Genomic DNA, 16,658 nt, shown 5'->3' on the forward strand with positions numbered 1-16,658 from the left:
AATTTATCTTTTGCAAAAAGTTAAAGGTTGCCGAAGAGGACCTGTTGCCATGATGCGTGGTTCAAACATGGGTATCCTGCCTGATTGGCTTATCATATATATAAAATCACTTGGGGGCTTGGTCGTATTCGAACCATAGCTACACCTCTTAATCGGCGTAAGGCCACCAGGGAAATCACTTGGGGGCTTGGTCGCATTCGAACCATGGCTACACCTCTTGATCGGCGTAAGGCCAAAAATAAATCACCCAAGGGGCCAAAGAGAGTTTGTTGCTAAGCACAACTCAAACATAGGCACCCATTGAGCACAGCTCACAAAGTTACTTGGGGGCTCTTTGTGCAAAGCAACAAAGTGTTTGAAAGGACCCTTGTAATTGGCTATCAAGCCACGGCTTGGAAGCCTGGTGTATTCACCTAAAACCCCGGGTTAACCTGCCTTCATCAAGTAAGCCACTCCTGTCCAGGTAATCCTGGTATGACCCGCCGAACGTTTGACAAGTCAATCTCATACAGACACTGAACTTGTCAAAGTTAAAATGACGATTGGTTAATTGGAGGCCCATCTTAAAAGGCTTTGTCAAATGGTTTAACTCAGCGGCCTGGCAGCCCATGAAAAGCCTCGAATTTGGGCATGGCAGCCCTTGAAAAGCCTCGACTACAAGTTTTTATTTGATTTTGTTTTTGCAAAGTTTTATCTCTTTTGATAAGGTTTTGAGTTAAACCAGCGTCTATTGACCCGGCCCGACTATAAGTCGTTAAATCGACCCAGTGTTTCTTAACCCGGCGTAGCTTTCAGTTATCAGCTGTTAGCACATAATCAATTATGAACTGGCGTTTCTTAATCCGGTCTGGCATTGACTATAAGTCGCCAGGATGATCGTCTGATGTTTATTATAACCCAACATGGATTCTTATGAACCAACACAGCATGGTGGGAGTTATCAGTACTCAAGATTTGGGTTATCACCCTTACTACAAAAAGTTGGCAAACCAACAGTGTGATCCAATGTCACAGGTATGATATATTTCATATTTGATTATTCTTAAGTGCAGCCTTGGTTATAAACCCGGGTTATATGTTGGGCATTATGACCCGTCAGGCGGTAAACCGCCAGGACACTTTAAACTTGTTGTATGCAGAAACAGGTTGAATAAAGCATAATTACATATCACCGGCGTTTATTAACCCGGCCTGGCTTTAAGACGATAAGTCGCCAGTATATGAAGAGAAATTATCCAGTGTTTGTTAACCCGGCCTGGCTTTGGACTATAAGTTGCCAGTATATATTTGAATTGTGCCATTGGAATCATGCGCTCATAAATCATTGGATTATATTATTCAAATCTTTAAATAGCCAACATGGCTAGATTTTATTATGGTTAACAATAACCAATATTATTATTGAGGTTTTCAAAAGTCACTTCAGCGCAATGGATCTTATTTTAACAATGGAAGGAATAGTCCTAGGTTGCTGCAAGCATAACAACCCGACACTTGGGGGCTACATTATTTAAGTTGAGATTACATCAAATACACAAGTCTCATGTCGCTGCAAGCATGCACCATGACACTTGGGGGCTAATGCAAAGTCATTGTTTGCTCACCTTATTGAAGACCCGACTCATCACATCGTAATAAGCCGGCCCTTGGGGGCTATCAATTTCTCCTATCAATAGTTCAAGGTACAAAGCTTTTTATCCATTATATTGAAGGGTCCACTGCTCAGTTGGTAAAGTACAAAGCTCTTAACCTTGTGGACATGGATTCAAGCCCCATGATGGGGGTTACATCATATGATGTTATTTTTCATTGAAGTATATATCAAGTCCCAGCTCAATATTATCTTATTGAGCTGGCCCTTGGGGGCTACACGGTTGCTGTTCAAAGTTTACATGATTATATTTACAAAGTCCCTGATCATTATTGCATAATGACTCGGCCCTTGGGGGCTACACTGGTTGAAGTTTTTATGAGCATCAGGCAATTACAAGTCCCAGGTTGCTGCAAGCATAAGAACACGACACTTGGGGGCTACATATGTGGAATACTTAGTTCTGACTGGTGATTGAGATGAACAACCTAGATTTCTTCAAGCTTGTGACATTCATATTGAAGCAAGTCTTAAGCTGTTACTACGTTCCCTTTTTAAGACTTGGAGGCTACAAGTGATAGGCATATAAGAGGTATATTTTCAAGCTTGATGTTAACTGCAAGTATGACCCGGTGCCATCAATATTTATAAACCGGCAAGTTCTACAATCTTAAACCGGCTGAAGATTAGATGAGTATTTCAAAGACCAATTTTTTGTTAAGCAGTCAAAGGAGTTATTCTTCATAATATTTCTTTGTGACAAATTAATGTTAGCAAATTGACTATGAAGCTGACCTATTGACCCCGATTTTCTAGAAGGAAATGACAAGGACTTAAGAATGATCAAGATCAGTTTAACATGGATAAATCCAAATTAAACTGGGGGCTAATGTCGAGGATATACCCCACGGTATGACCCGACCGGAGTCATAACCCGGCTGGGACTTGGTAAACAGGCGGATGGTAAACCGGTGGACAGTTAAGACAGAGAGTTAAGACAGATGACTAAGACAGATGGTAAACCGGCAGCCGGTAAACCGGCAGGTGTTAAGTCGGATGATAAACCGACAGGTGTTAAGTCAGATGATAACCCGATAGGAGTTAAGTCAGATGATAACCCGACAGACAATCTTAAACCGACAGATAATCTTAAACCGGCAGACCATCTTAAACCGGCACCAGTCATAACCTGGCAGACAGTGATAACTGGGTTGCCAGGGCTTATGAATCCCAAGATGTCAAGAAGCCCATGAAGAGAAGTCATGATAGTTTAAGTCTTAGTCCGAGATGGACTCTACATGTAACCTGCCCCTTCAACTTATATAAGGAGGGGCAGGGCTCCCCAAAGAGGGACAAGCAAGAAGAAACAATCTCTAGGGCTAGACACAACTAGGAGAGCCGGTTTACAGCAACTCCCACGTGATGATAATGAGACCTAGCCACAAACAGCATGTAGGGTTGTTACCGGATGAGGTTTCCCGAGGCCCGAAACTGTCTAAATCTTTGTCTTGCATGTTGCGTCTCTCGATTCCGCTCAAACCCTCTCAAGCTACCACATAGATGCGTTGGCCTCATGACTATGTCCTCACACTAGGACATCTGACGTGTTAATTCCACGACACAATATGAGCATCCAGGTTCCGCTATTGGTTATTGACCGGACACGAGTCTCGATCATGTGTACATAGTTCTCGAACCTGTAGGGTCCGCACACTTAAAGTTCTGTGACAATTTGTATTATGAGTTTATGTTTTTTGATGTACCAAAGGTATTTCGGAGTCCCGAATGAGATCGGGCACCTGATGAGGAGTCTCAAAATGGTCGAGACGTAAAGATCGATATATTGGATAACTATATTCGGACATCGGAAAGGTTTCGAGTGATTCGGGTATTTTCGGAGTACCGGGGAGTTATGGAAATTCACCGGGAGAAGTATTGGGACTTATTGGGCCATACGGGAATAGAGGAGAGAGGCCAAAAGGAAGGAGGCGCCCCCCCTGGTCCGAATTGGACCAGGGGTGTAGCCCCCTTTTCCTTCTCCCTCTCCCCCTCTTTCCTTCTCTCCTACTCCGGAAAGGAAAGGGGAATCCTACTAGGACTTGGGAGTCCTAGTAGGACTCCCCACACTTGGCGCGCCCCCTCTAGGGCCGGCCTCTCCCTCCCTCCTTTATATACGGGGGCAGGGGGGCACCTCTAAAGACAACAATTGATCTCTTGATCTCTTAGCCCCCCTCCACCAAATTCCACCTTGATAATATCGTAGCGGTGCTTAGGTGAAGCCCTGCGTCGGTAGCATCATCGACACTGTCATCACGCCATCGTGCTGACGGAACTCTCCCGCAAAGCTCTGCTGGATCGAAGTTCGTGGGACGTCATCGAGCTGAATGTGTGCTGAACTCTGAGGTGCCGTACATTCGGTACTTGATCGGTCGGATCGTGAAGACGTACGACTACATCAACCGCATTGTGCTAACGCTTCTGCTTTCGGTCTATGTGGGTACGTGGACAACACTCTCCCCTCTCGTTGCTATGCATCACCATGATCTTGCGTGTGCGTAGGATTTTTTTTTTGAAATTTCTACGTTCCCCAACAATGGCATCTGGGCTAGGTTTATGCGTAGATGTTATATGCACGAGTAGAACACAAGTGAGTTGTGGGCGATAATAGTCATACTGCTTACCAGCATGTCATACTTTGATTCGGCGGTATTGCTGGATGAAGTGGCCCAGACCGACATTACGCGTACGCTTACGCGAGACTGGTTCTACCGACGTGCTTTGCACACAGGTGGCTGGCGGGTGTCAGTTTCTCCAACTTTAGTTGAACCAAGTGTGACTACGCCCGGTCCTTGAGAAGGTTAAAACATCACTAACTTGATGAACTATCGTTGTGGTTTGGATGCGTAGGTAAGAACAGCTCTTGCTCAACCCGTAGCAGCCACGTAAAACTTGCAACAACAAAGTAGAGGACGTCTAACTTGTTTTTGCAGGGCATGTTGTGATGTGATATGGTCAAGACATGATGCTAAATTTTATTGTATGAGATGATCATGTTTTGTAACAAAGTTATCGGCAACTGGCAGGAGCCATATTGTTGTCGTTTTATCGTATGCAATGCAATCGCCTTGTAATTGCTTTACTTTATCACTAAGCGGTAGCGATAGTCGTAGAAGCAATAGTTGGCGAGACAACAACGATGCTACGATGGAGATCAAGGTGTCGCGCTGGTGACGATGGTGATCATGACGGTGCTTCGGAGATGGAGATCACAAGCACAAGATGATGATGGCCTATCATATCACTTATATTGATTGCATGTGATGTTTTTCCTTTATGCATCTTATTTTGCTTTGATTGACGGTAGCATTATAAGATGATCTCTCACTAAATTTCAAGATAGAAGTGTTCTCCCTGAGTATGCACCATTGCCAAAGTTTGTCGTGCCGAGACACCACGTGATGATCGCGTGTAATAAGCTCTACGTTCATCTACAACGGGTGCAAGCCAGTTTTGTACACGCAGAATACTCGGGTTAAACTTGACGAGCCTAGCATATGCAGATATGGCCTCAGAACACTGGAGACCGAAAGGTCGAGCGTGAATCATATAGTAGATATGATCAACATAGTGTTGTTCACCATTGAAAACTACTCCATCTCACGTGATGATCGGACACGGTTTAGTTGATTTGGATCACGTTGAGGGAGTCCTGGATTAGGGGGTATCCGGACAACTGGACTATATACTTTGGCCGGACTGTTGGACTGTGAAGATACAAGACTCAAGACTTCGTCCCGTGTCTGGATGGGACTCTCCTTTGCGTGGAAGACAAGCTTGGCGATTCAGATGTTAGATCTCCTTCTTTGTAACTGAATCTGTGTAACCCTAGCCTCCTCCGGTGTCTATATAAACCGGAGGGTTTAGTCCGTAGGACAAGAACAATCATAATCATCATAGGCCAGCTTCTAGGGTTTAGCCTCTACGATCTCGTGGTAGATCAACTCTTGTAATACTCATATCATCAAGATCAATCAAGCAGGAAGTAGGGTTTTACCTCCATCGAGAGGGCCCGAACCTGGGTAAAACATGGTGTCCCCTGCCTCCTGTTACCATTAGCCTTAGACGCACAGATCGGGACCCCCTACCCGAGATCCGCCGGTTTTGACACCGACATTGGTGCTTTCAATGAGAGTTCCTCTCGTCGTGGCAAGGCTCGATGGCTCCTTCAATCATCAACAACAACGCGGTCCAGGGTGAGACTTTTCTCCCCGGGAAGATCTTCGTGTTCAGCGGCTTCGCACCGCGGGCCGATTCGCTTGGCCATCTGAAGCAGATCGATAGCTATGCCCCTAGCCATCAGGTCAGGTTCGAAAACCTGAACTACACGGCCGATATCTGTGGAGACTTAATCTTCGACAGATCCGGGCCTACGCCAGGAGCACCGAACAGTCACGACGAGCATGACCTAGACCTGCTGTCAGACAATATTCGGGATATCGCTCAAGTAATAGCTCCGGACCTAAATCCGGGGCAGATCGCATCGTCCGAGTACGGGTGGATGGACCCCGCCCCGGAGGCCGCATACTCATCGGCGGTAGATCCGAACACGGAGTGCACCCCCAAGGAAGTCTGTGTCACCGGACCCCTGGACTTGTGTCCAACTGTAGGTTCCAAACCGCGCGTCCCCGAGCCCGCCGAATCTGGTTGGGCTCCGGTAATGGAGTTCACCACTGCGGATATCTTCCAGCACTCGCCCTTGGGCGACATGCTGAATTCATTAAAGTCTCTCTCTTTGTCAGGAGAATCTTTGCCGAACTATGTCCTGCTCGATTGGGAAGCAGGCGACGAGGAAATTCGCTGCCCACCCACCACCCACTTCATTGCCACTTTCGATGATTTGATCGACATGCTTGACTACGACTCCGAAGACATCGACGGTATGTACGACGATGCAAGAGAAGAACAGCAACCACCGCCCACGGGGCGCTGGACAACCACCTCCTCGTATGATATATATATGGTGGACGCTCCTAAAGAAACCAATGGCGATGAGGCAATAGAGGATAACACCTCAAGGAAAAAATCAAAGCATGGGCGTCATTGACGCCGCTCCAAGCCCCGCCACAGCAGTATCGGCACAGGAGACGAAAATAATCCAGATGGTGCCGAAGACGAATACAATCTCGATCAGACTGCCTTCGAGCAGGCCGGATAGGAAGACTGGCACGTTAGCCCAGACGAACAGGCGACAGATGGATACTTGGAGGAGGACAACTACATGCCCCCTGTCGGTGTCAAAACCGGCGGATCTCGGGTAGGGGGTCCCGAACTGTGCGTCTAGGCGGATGGTAACAGGAGACAAGGGACACAATGTTTTACCCAGGTTCGGGCCCTCTTGATGGAGGTAAAACCCTACGTCCTGCTTGATTGATATTGATATTGTGGATGTTTACAAGAGTGGATCTACCACGAGATCAAGGAGGCTAAACCCTAGAAGCTAGCCTATGGTATGATTGTAATGGTTGTTGTTGTTGGGTCCTACGGACTAGAGCCATCCGTTTTATATAGACACCGGAGAGGGCTAGGGTTACATAGAGTCGGTTACAATGGTAGGAGATCTACATATCCGTATTGCCAAGCTTGCCTTCCACGCCAAGGAAAGTCCCATCCGGACACGGGACGAAGTCTTCAATCTTGTATCTTCATAGTCTTGGAGTCCGGTCGATGATGATAGTCCGGCCGATGATAGTTCGGCTGATGATGGTAGTCCGGCTATCCGGACACCCCCTAATCCAGGACTCCCTCAGTAGCCCCTGAACCAGGCTTCAATGACGATAAGTCCGACGCGTATATTGCTTGGCATTGCAAGGTGGGTTCCTCCTCCGAATGATAGAAGATTGTGAACACCAGGATAGTGTCTGGCTCTGCAAAATAAATTCCACATTCCACCGTAGAGAGAATAATATATACACAAGTTCAATCTGCTGACGTTTTTTGCGGCATGACGTCACGCCACTACCAAGCCATTACTTGAATCGTTTTTTACTCTACCACCTCAGCGCATTTAGCGAAGCGGTTTCCTTGGCACGTCTTGTCGAAGCAGAGATCGTGTTCCCCCTTAATCCGGGATTCTCATCAATACGGACGTGGGTAACCCAACCGCGCCATTGATGGTGACGCTTGGGGGATAAGCAAGTTTTACCAGGCCGGTGGGGGACGCGTAGACTTCGCCCGCCCATATAAGGGATAAGGATTCACCTTTTCACCTACGCCTTCTTCCTCCTTTGCTTATCCATCTCCGCGCACTCGAGCTCCAGCGCCCAAGCTCGCACATCTCGTCTCAACCTTCCCTAGTTATGTTCGGAGCGGGAGGCAAGTGGATGACCTCCTCCGTTACGGAGGAGCACATCGAAAGACTGTGCAGCGCCGGCTACCTGTCCGGCGACATCGGCACCGGCTGCCCGACGAGGGGCAGCTCATCCCCACCCCCAGGCCCCATGAGAGGGTCGTTTTTCTTCCCCACTTCCTCCGTGGACTGGGCTTTCCACTTCACCCCTTTGTCCGGGGGCTCATGTTCTACTATGGCCTGGATTTCCATGATCTGGCGCCGAACTTCATCCTCAACATCTCGGCGTCTATCTCGTGTGCGAGGCCTTCCTCTACATCCAGCCCCACTTCGGCTTGTGGCTCAAGACCTTCAATGTCAAGCCGAAGGTAGTGAAGGGCACTCAAGCGAAGTGCGGAGGCGCCATGTTGGGCAAGATGACCAATGTCCTTTGGTTCGAAGGGGCCTTCGTGGAATCCGTCAAGGGGTGGCAATCGGGGTGGTTCTATATCATCGAGCCGCGCGACCCTACGTGGGTGGCGGCCCCCGAGTTCAGATCTGGTATCCCCACGCAGCTCACCTCCTGGAAAGAGAAGGGCTTGCTGTGGGGTAGTTCGGAGGAGCTGACGGGACTCCAAGCCTGTATCCAGAAGCTGGTGAAGAAGCTCAGGCTAGTTAACATGGTCCAAGTCATGCTCGTCCGCCGGATTCTCCCATGCCAAGAGCGGGCATTCAATCTGTGGGAGTTCAATCCGGAACAGCACCAGGCGCTGAGCGGGCTCTTCGACACGACATACGAAGGCGCCTGGAGGGTGCTGTTCAAGGGCGCCGAAGCCCTCGCATCTGCGACTGAAGATCGCGGATTTCGCTCGCAGCGCCAAGCCGACGAGGTAAGTGATTCTACCCCTTTACGGGACACTTGCTTTTCATAGTTTGACTCTATGCGGGTTTTAATTTCCCCTTTTCCTTTGACAGGACTGGATGAGGAAGGCGGAGCAGATTATCTGCCCGGCTCCTATGCCAGAAAACCCAGTAGATGCCCGTCTAGCGAGGCTGCTGGTTCCGGCACCGCACGTGGTGCCGGAGAAGAAGGCCAAGAAGGAGGCCACGGGTGCTCGAAAGAGTTCCCATTTTCAGGTGTCCGACGACTCCGGGGCGGACTCCTCCCCCGAAAACGAGGAGGAGAAAGAGGACTCTCTCCTAGAGGAGGGAGAGAGGAAGAGGAAGGCTTCCCCAACAGGGGAGGCCGAAGGGTCCAAGAGGGGAAGGACTATTCCCCCGGACAGCTCCGCCAACATCAACGTTGGCGAGGAAGAATGGCCTTCAAGGGCCAGGCCTCCGGCGAGATCGTAAGTATCCGGATTCCTGAATGATTTATAATTTCTTTTTCTGCATCACATAGTGTCATTCTGATGCCGCATGCTGCCTGTAGTCCGGCCAATGATGATCTCCCCGCTTCATCGAGCGGGTCGTTGGCTCCTTCGGATGTAGACTCCATCCCGACCACCTCCACCCCTCGCGACACCGAGGACGCCGAGGTGGGATCCCAAGAAGGGACCCATCCGGGGGAGGCTCCGGAGGCGCCACAAGGTGGCCTCCCGGACTTTGCGCCGGACTACACATCAGAACCCGCAGTGGTTCCGGAGTCCGGCCGGCGGCCCCTTCGCACGAAGGGCAAGACCGTGACACCGGCGGCTTCCGTCCAACCGGAGGCGCCGGACAATTTGTTGGAGGCGCTCCAGAGCGCTTCCATCGAGGAAGAACACCGCACTATTATGAGTGCGGTGATTCAGAAGGTACAGCTTGCCAAGAGCGGGCTGACCGAAGCCTGCAATAGCCTTCTATCAGGCTTTGAGGTAAGAAGTTAAAAATATGCAATGTAATACCGCATAGACAGTAGCCCCTGATGCTCGGTTCGGTGTTCGGAAAGAAAAGCTGGACTGAGGATCTGAAAAAAAGAAGATATACGCAGGGTTGCTAAAAAATTATGTCAATATGGGTTGCAGGCTGCGCTGCTGACCTCTGCCGCACTGACTGCGGAGGTCGGTGCTTTGAAGTAGGAGCTCGAGCGGTCCGAGCAAGAGCTCGGCCGCGCCAAGAAGCAGCTCCAGGACAAAGAAGGTGAGTAACACCACTTTGAACTTGTACCTTACAGAAAAGGATTTAGGTTGCAACAAAAAATAACAAGGATAACATGGGTACTGCAGGGGCCACGAACGAGGTGGCGACCCTGAAGGAGGCCGTGTCCGCGGCCGAACGCAATGCGGCCGCGGAACGGGCAAAGCGAGAAAAGCAGGAGGCGCGGGTGGCGGTGGTTCGGCAAGAGCTCCAGGCTCTCATGGAAAAGCATGATAGTTTGGAGCGTGATTCAAAGACTCGAGAGTCCGAGCTTGCCTCGGCTCTCGAAAGTGCCAAAACTGCCAAGGCCGATGCCCATAAGTCCCTTCAGGAGATTGAGTTGGTGAGGAAGATAGCGGCGGGTAAGGCATTTTTCATGCAAAGCAAGCATGTGAATGTAAATTACGTGTTACTTACCCGAATTCGGAGCTCTCCAGGGGCGTTTGTAGATCTGCCTCGTAGCGTGTCTGATGCCACCGCATTCTACCAAGCCGAGGAGGGGAGCTCAACGGAGAAGGTCTTCTGGTCTCAGTATGCTGAGGCCGGCCATCCGGTGCCCCCTAGCGACCAGCTGAAGCAGCTGGTCGAGCTCCACAAGGTGGCCGAGCAGGCCATGAAGGGCCTCATAGTCCGGCTGAGGCCTGGAGAGGCCATGCCTGGGAGCTATTTCGGCCTCGTGTGACGGTTGGTGGATGTGTGCCCCTGGGTGGAGGTTATCAAGCGCTCCGCCTGTATCGAAGGTGCTCGTCGGGCCCTTGCCCGCGCAAAGGTGCATTGGGGCAAGCTGGATGCGGAGAAGCTAATCACTGACGCGCCACCAGCGGGCAAGGAATATCGTACGCCCGAGATGTACTATAAGACTGTCCTGAAGGGTGCCCGCAAGATTGCGGATGAGTGCCCCAGGGATGTAATTATTGAGTAAATTCGCAATGTGTTATCCTGTGCGCTAAAAACTTTGTTCATATGCACTAAGCAACGCTTGTTAATTTAAAATATTACCTTCTGTGCGGCCGTTTATTAAATCTGAGAGATGGCAAGTCGTCGGCTTCAGCCCCCATGCCACGAGTGCTGGGGTGTTCGGGATAAACTTGAGCACTCTTGTTCCCATTTTTGGGTCCATCTAGGGAGGCGCTCAACACAACGAACAAGGCAACCGGACTTATAGTGCTTGAACACTCTCACTTAGCCATAGAATTCTATAATTTTAAATTTCGGCGAAGCCCCTAGTATTCGGAAGACCGAATTCGGGGCACTATCCACACCTTCGTCGGACATTATCCGGTACTTCGCTCGAAGCGGCGTAGGTCTTTAAGGACCTGAAAAGACCTCTCGAACAGCGACCAGTCTCTCGCCTTATCATGACAGTCAGTTTTAGCTTTCTCCACTGAGGCGTTAACCCGGTTCAACCGGGGTGCAATCGCAGTGGTTCTCCCAGTGCTACCTTAGCCGATAGAACGGAACGTAAGGTGCCAAACATGGGAGCCAGGCAAACCCAACTATTGACCCAAGACATGATTCGGAGCCGATTCATATAATGCTATAAGTTCGGGGTGCCGCACTTGTGAAAGTGTTCAGACTTTATCACACCATAATGCGGGGAACATAAGCCCCTGGTGTATTTGGCCGTACCAAAATGTACGGATGCAACATGTCGTAAATGAACATATATTTATATATATAAGGTAATGCAATTATGGGCAAAAAGTGCTGCATTTTATTCGAGAAGATATGCTATGAGTGCGGAATGATACAAATAGTGCGGAAAGCAAGGGATTGGACGAATTAAAGGCGTCTCCCTCCAGGGGTAGGCCGCGGAATGGTGTATTTAACAAATTTAATGCTCGTAATGGAGACCACCTGAGTGTTCGTCTCAGCCTTTGTCCCTCCCTGGCTGTTGCATCATGAGTTCGGCAGGTTCGCCGCCGGACAGAGTTCTGTATAAAAAGAGAGAAATAAAAGATAAAAAGAGAGACACACTTGGGAGCCCCTGGTGTGGTCGAACCGCACTCTGGGTCTGTTGTGGTTGTGCCTCTCCCCCTATGCCCATGGTATCTCCAGGGCGTAATTATGTACGCGGAGAGTTTGTCTTACAATTTTGCGAGGGCTGGGGTTGAGGCCGCATTGCTACGCGTGCTCGGAACGTGCCAGGTGGTCTTGGTTGATGTTGCTCCAGGCGCGTTTGGCCATGTCCGGTCGTTTAACGGCCGGACTTGAAAATTGCCTTAAAAGGCTGCTCTGTACTTCTGCCGCGAGAGCCGCTGTATGTTCCTCCATTCGGAGGGAGTGTTCCGTGTTTCCATTGACCATGATGACTCCACGAGGGCCTGACATCTTGAGCTTAAGGTATGCATAATGCGGCACCGCGTTGAATTTTGCGAACGCGGTTCGTCCGAGCAGAGCATGATAGCCACTGCGGAATGGGACTATGTCGAAGATTAACTCCTCGCTTCGGAAATTATCCAGGGATCCGAAGACCACTTCCGGTGTAACTGAGCCTGTACAACTGGCCTCGACACCTGGTATGACGCCTTTGAAGGTTGTCTTTGTAGGTTTAATCCTTGAAGGGTCTATGCCCATCTTGCGCACTGTATCCTGATAAAGCAGGTTCAGGCTACTGCCGCCGTCCATCAGGACTCTCGTGAGGTGAAATCCATCGACGATTGGGTCTAAAACCAATGCGGCGAATCCGCCATGGTGGATACTGGTCGGATGGTCTCTTCGATCGAAAGTGATCGGGCAAGAGGACCATGGGTTGAATTTTGGGGCGACTGGCTCCATCGCGTATACGTCCCTTAGTGCACGCTTCCGCTCCCTCTTGGGAATATGCGTTGCATATATCATGTTTACCGTCCGAACTTGAGGGGGGAATCCCTTTTGTCCTCTGTTGTTCGGTGGCCGGGTCTCTTCCTCGTCATCGCTGTGTAGCCCCTTGTCATTGTTTTCGGCGATTAATTTGCCTGCCTGCTTGAATACCCAACAATCTCTGTTGGTGTGGTTAGCTGGCTTTTCGGGGGTTCCATGTATTTGACAGGAGCGGTCGAGTATTCGGTCCAAATTGGACGGGCCCGGAGTGGTTCTTTTGAATGGCTTCTTCCGTTGACCGGGCTTGGAGCCTCGGAATCCGGCGTTGACTGCCGTATCCTCATTGCTGTCGCCGTTAATGCAGTGTTTGTTTTTGTTTCAATGCAACCTGCCATTGCGGTCCTTGGTATCCGGACTGCCAGCGTTTTTGCTGAGGTTGTTGCTGCGAGCTAGCCAGCTATCCTCTCCCGCACAGAAGCGGGTCATGAGTGATGTGAGGGCTGCCATGGATTTTGGCTTCTCCTGTCCTAGGTGCCGGGCCAGCCACTCGTCGCGGATGTTATGTTTGAAGGCAGCGAGGGCCTCTGCATCCGGACAGTCGATGATTTGATTTTTCTTTGTTAAGAACCGTGTCCAGAATTGCCTGGCCGATTCGTCTGGCTGCTGGATTATGTGGCTTAGGTCATCTGCGTCCGGTGGTCGCACATACGTGCCCTGGAAGTTGTCGAGGAATGCGGCTTCCAGGTCTTCCCAGCATCCAATTGACTCTGCGGGCAGGCTGTTAAGCCAATGCCGAGCTGGTCCTTTAAGCTTGAGCGGAAGATATTTGATGGCGTGAAGATCGTCGCCGCGGGCCATATGTATATGGAGGAGATAATCCTCAATCCAAACCGCGGGGTCTGTTATGCCATCGTAGGATTCGATATTAACGGGTTTAAACCCTTCAGGGATTTGATGATCCATTACTTCATCAGTGAAGCATAGTGGGTGTGCGGCGCCTCTGTATTGAGCAATATCGCGACGTAGCTCGAGAGAGCATTGTCTGCTGTGTTCGGCCCGACCGGAGTAGTTGTATCCGACGCGACGGTATTCGTCGTGGGTCTTGGGGCGCCCACGTGATCCATTGATAGATCTGGATTGTCTTGCCTTGTCCTCCAATATATCCCACAAGTCCGGCCCGTTCCCCCGTGGCTTCATGCTTTTTGAGCGATGCGGGGTACGGTTTTGGTGGAGGGCTTGCATGCCTCTCTGTCGCGGCCACGAGGTGGTCAGTCTGCCGTATTGTGCGCTGGTGATGCAGGTTTGTACGCTTCCTCCTCTAGTCGGGGGAGCAACTTGCGTTTTGGGTAACTTTTGGAGGGGCGTTCGAGTTCATACTCTTCAGCCGCGAGGACCTCGGTCCATCTGTCGGCCAGTAGGTCTTGATCAGCTTGAAGCTGTTGCTGCTTTTTCTTTAGGCTGTTTGCCATGGCCATTAGCCTGCGTCTGAAATGCTCTTGTTCGACGGGATCCTCAGGCACGACGAATTCGTCGTCGTCGAGGCTTGCCTCATCTCCGGAGGGAGGTAAGTAATTATCATCCTCGACCTCTTCGTCTGCCGCCCTCTCATGAGGGCTTGCTTCTGCCTCCTCCTGCGCTGTATCGTGCTGGAGGGGGTTGTCTTTGGCACTTTCTGGGGTGTTATTATCTCCTGTGCCGGAATCTCCATTCTTGCTGTGGCGGGATTTAGAGCGGCGCCGCTGACGTCGGCGCTTGGGCTATTTCTTTAAGGAATCGGCCTCCGTTGCTTCTTCGCCGTCCCCATCTTTTGGGATGTCCACCATGTATATGTCGTATGACGAGGTGGTCTTCCAGTGTCCTGTAGGCACTGGTTCTTGATAGTCTCCGGCATCATCGTCCATACCATCGATGTCTTCGGAGTCGTAGTCGAGTACGTCGGTTAGATCGTCGATGGTGGCTACGAAGTGGGTGGTGGGTGGGCTCTGAATTTCTTCGTCGTCCGCGTACCAAACATCCTTGCCGTAGTTCGGCCAGGGCTCTCCGGATAGCGAGAGATGCTTCAGCAGATTTAAGATATCACCGAAGGGTGAGTGCTGAAAGATGTCCGCAGCGGTGAATTCCATGATCGGCACCGAATCGGATTCGACTGGCAGGGGCGCAGGAGGTTCGGAGTCCGGCACCTCGGAGTCACGAGCTTTATGCGGGACAAGGTAAGTGTTTGGCTCCATCGCCATAGAAGTTGCAGCTCCCGAGGCGGTGTCCAGCCATCCGTCCTCGATCTAAGCGATCGGCTCCGGACTATGGGTCGGAGCGGATTCGTGTGCGGCCTCCAAGGTGCTGTCCGGCGGCAGAGTTAGGTCGTGCCCATCGTGACAGTGCGGCACGCTCGGCTGTGGCTTAGGTCCATCGAAGATCAAGTCCCCGCGGATATCGGCCGTGAAGTTTAGGCTTCCAAACCTGACCTGACGGCCAGGGGCGTAGCTTTCGATCTGCTCCAGATGGCCAAGTGAGTTGGCCCGCAGTGCGAAGCTGTCGAATACGAAGATCTGTCCGGGGAGAAAAGTCTCACCCAGGGCTGCGTCGTTGTCGATTGAAGAGGCCATCAAGCCTATCGGTGACGACACAGAGGAACTCTCAATGCAAGCACCAATGTCGGTGTCAAAACCGGCGGATCTCGGGTAGGGGGTCCTGAACTGTGCGTCTAGGCAGATGGTAACAGGAGACAAGGGACACGATGTTTTACCCAGGTTCGGGCCCTCTTGATGGAGGTAAAACCCTACGTCCTGCTTGATTGATATTGATATTGTGGATGTTTACAAGAGTGGATCTACCACGAGATCAAGGAGGCTAAACCCTAGAAGCTAGCCTATGGTATGATTGTAATGGTTGTTGTTGTTGGGTCCTACGGACTAGAGCCATCCGGTTTATATAGACACCGGAGAGGGCTAGGGTTACATAGAGTCGGTTACAATGGTAGGAGATCTACATATCCGTATCGCCAAGCTTGCCTTCCACGCCAAGGAAAGTCCCATCCGGACACGGGACGAAGTCTTCAATCTTGTATCTTCATAGTCTTGGAGTCCGGTCGATGATGATAGCCCGGCCGATGATAGTTTGGCTGATGATGGTAGTCCGGCTATCCGGACACCCCCTAATCCAGGACTCCCTCACCCCCTCCGAAGATGAGGTGAGCCTCGGCGATGATGAATTCCGCGTGCCTGAGGATCCCGTAGAGCAGGTTCGCTTCCAGCGACGGCTTATGGCCACTGCACGAAGCCTGAAAAAGAAGAAGCAGCAGCTCCAAGCTGACCAAGATCTGCTCACAGACAGATGGACTAAGGTCCTGGCAGCCGAGGAATACAGACTCGACCGCCCCACCACATGGTACCCAAAGCACAATTTGCTACCTCAACCTGAGAAGGAGGTCCTAAAGCCCACACCCCGACGCCAATACATCACGGTCTGGGGCAATACGCAGGAAACGCGAGGCAGCATCCATAAACCATGACGCAACAGACATAAGCGTCACAAAAATAATGGTGATGCCGAAGGCACGACAGTCGTTGCCGGATTCCACGGATACCAGTCCGGTCAGTGGAAAGAGAGCAATACAGGCCCGTCCGGCCCAGGCAACATACTCGACCAATCATGTCAAATTCATGGTACCCCTGGAATGGTAGCCAATCATACCAATAGAGAAGGCCGGATTTTCAAAACAAAATGGCCGGTCGTGTACCGGAAACAATAAAAAGGGGTCTCAAAGCTATGAAGACAACAAGGAGCCCAGACCATTAAACATTATGAGGTAAAAGAAGAATCCTC

The sequence above is a fragment of the Triticum dicoccoides genome, chromosome 1B (genome assembly GCF_002162155.2).
Source record: "Triticum dicoccoides isolate Atlit2015 ecotype Zavitan chromosome 1B, WEW_v2.0, whole genome shotgun sequence".
NCBI lineage: Eukaryota > Viridiplantae > Streptophyta > Magnoliopsida > Poales > Poaceae > Triticum > Triticum dicoccoides.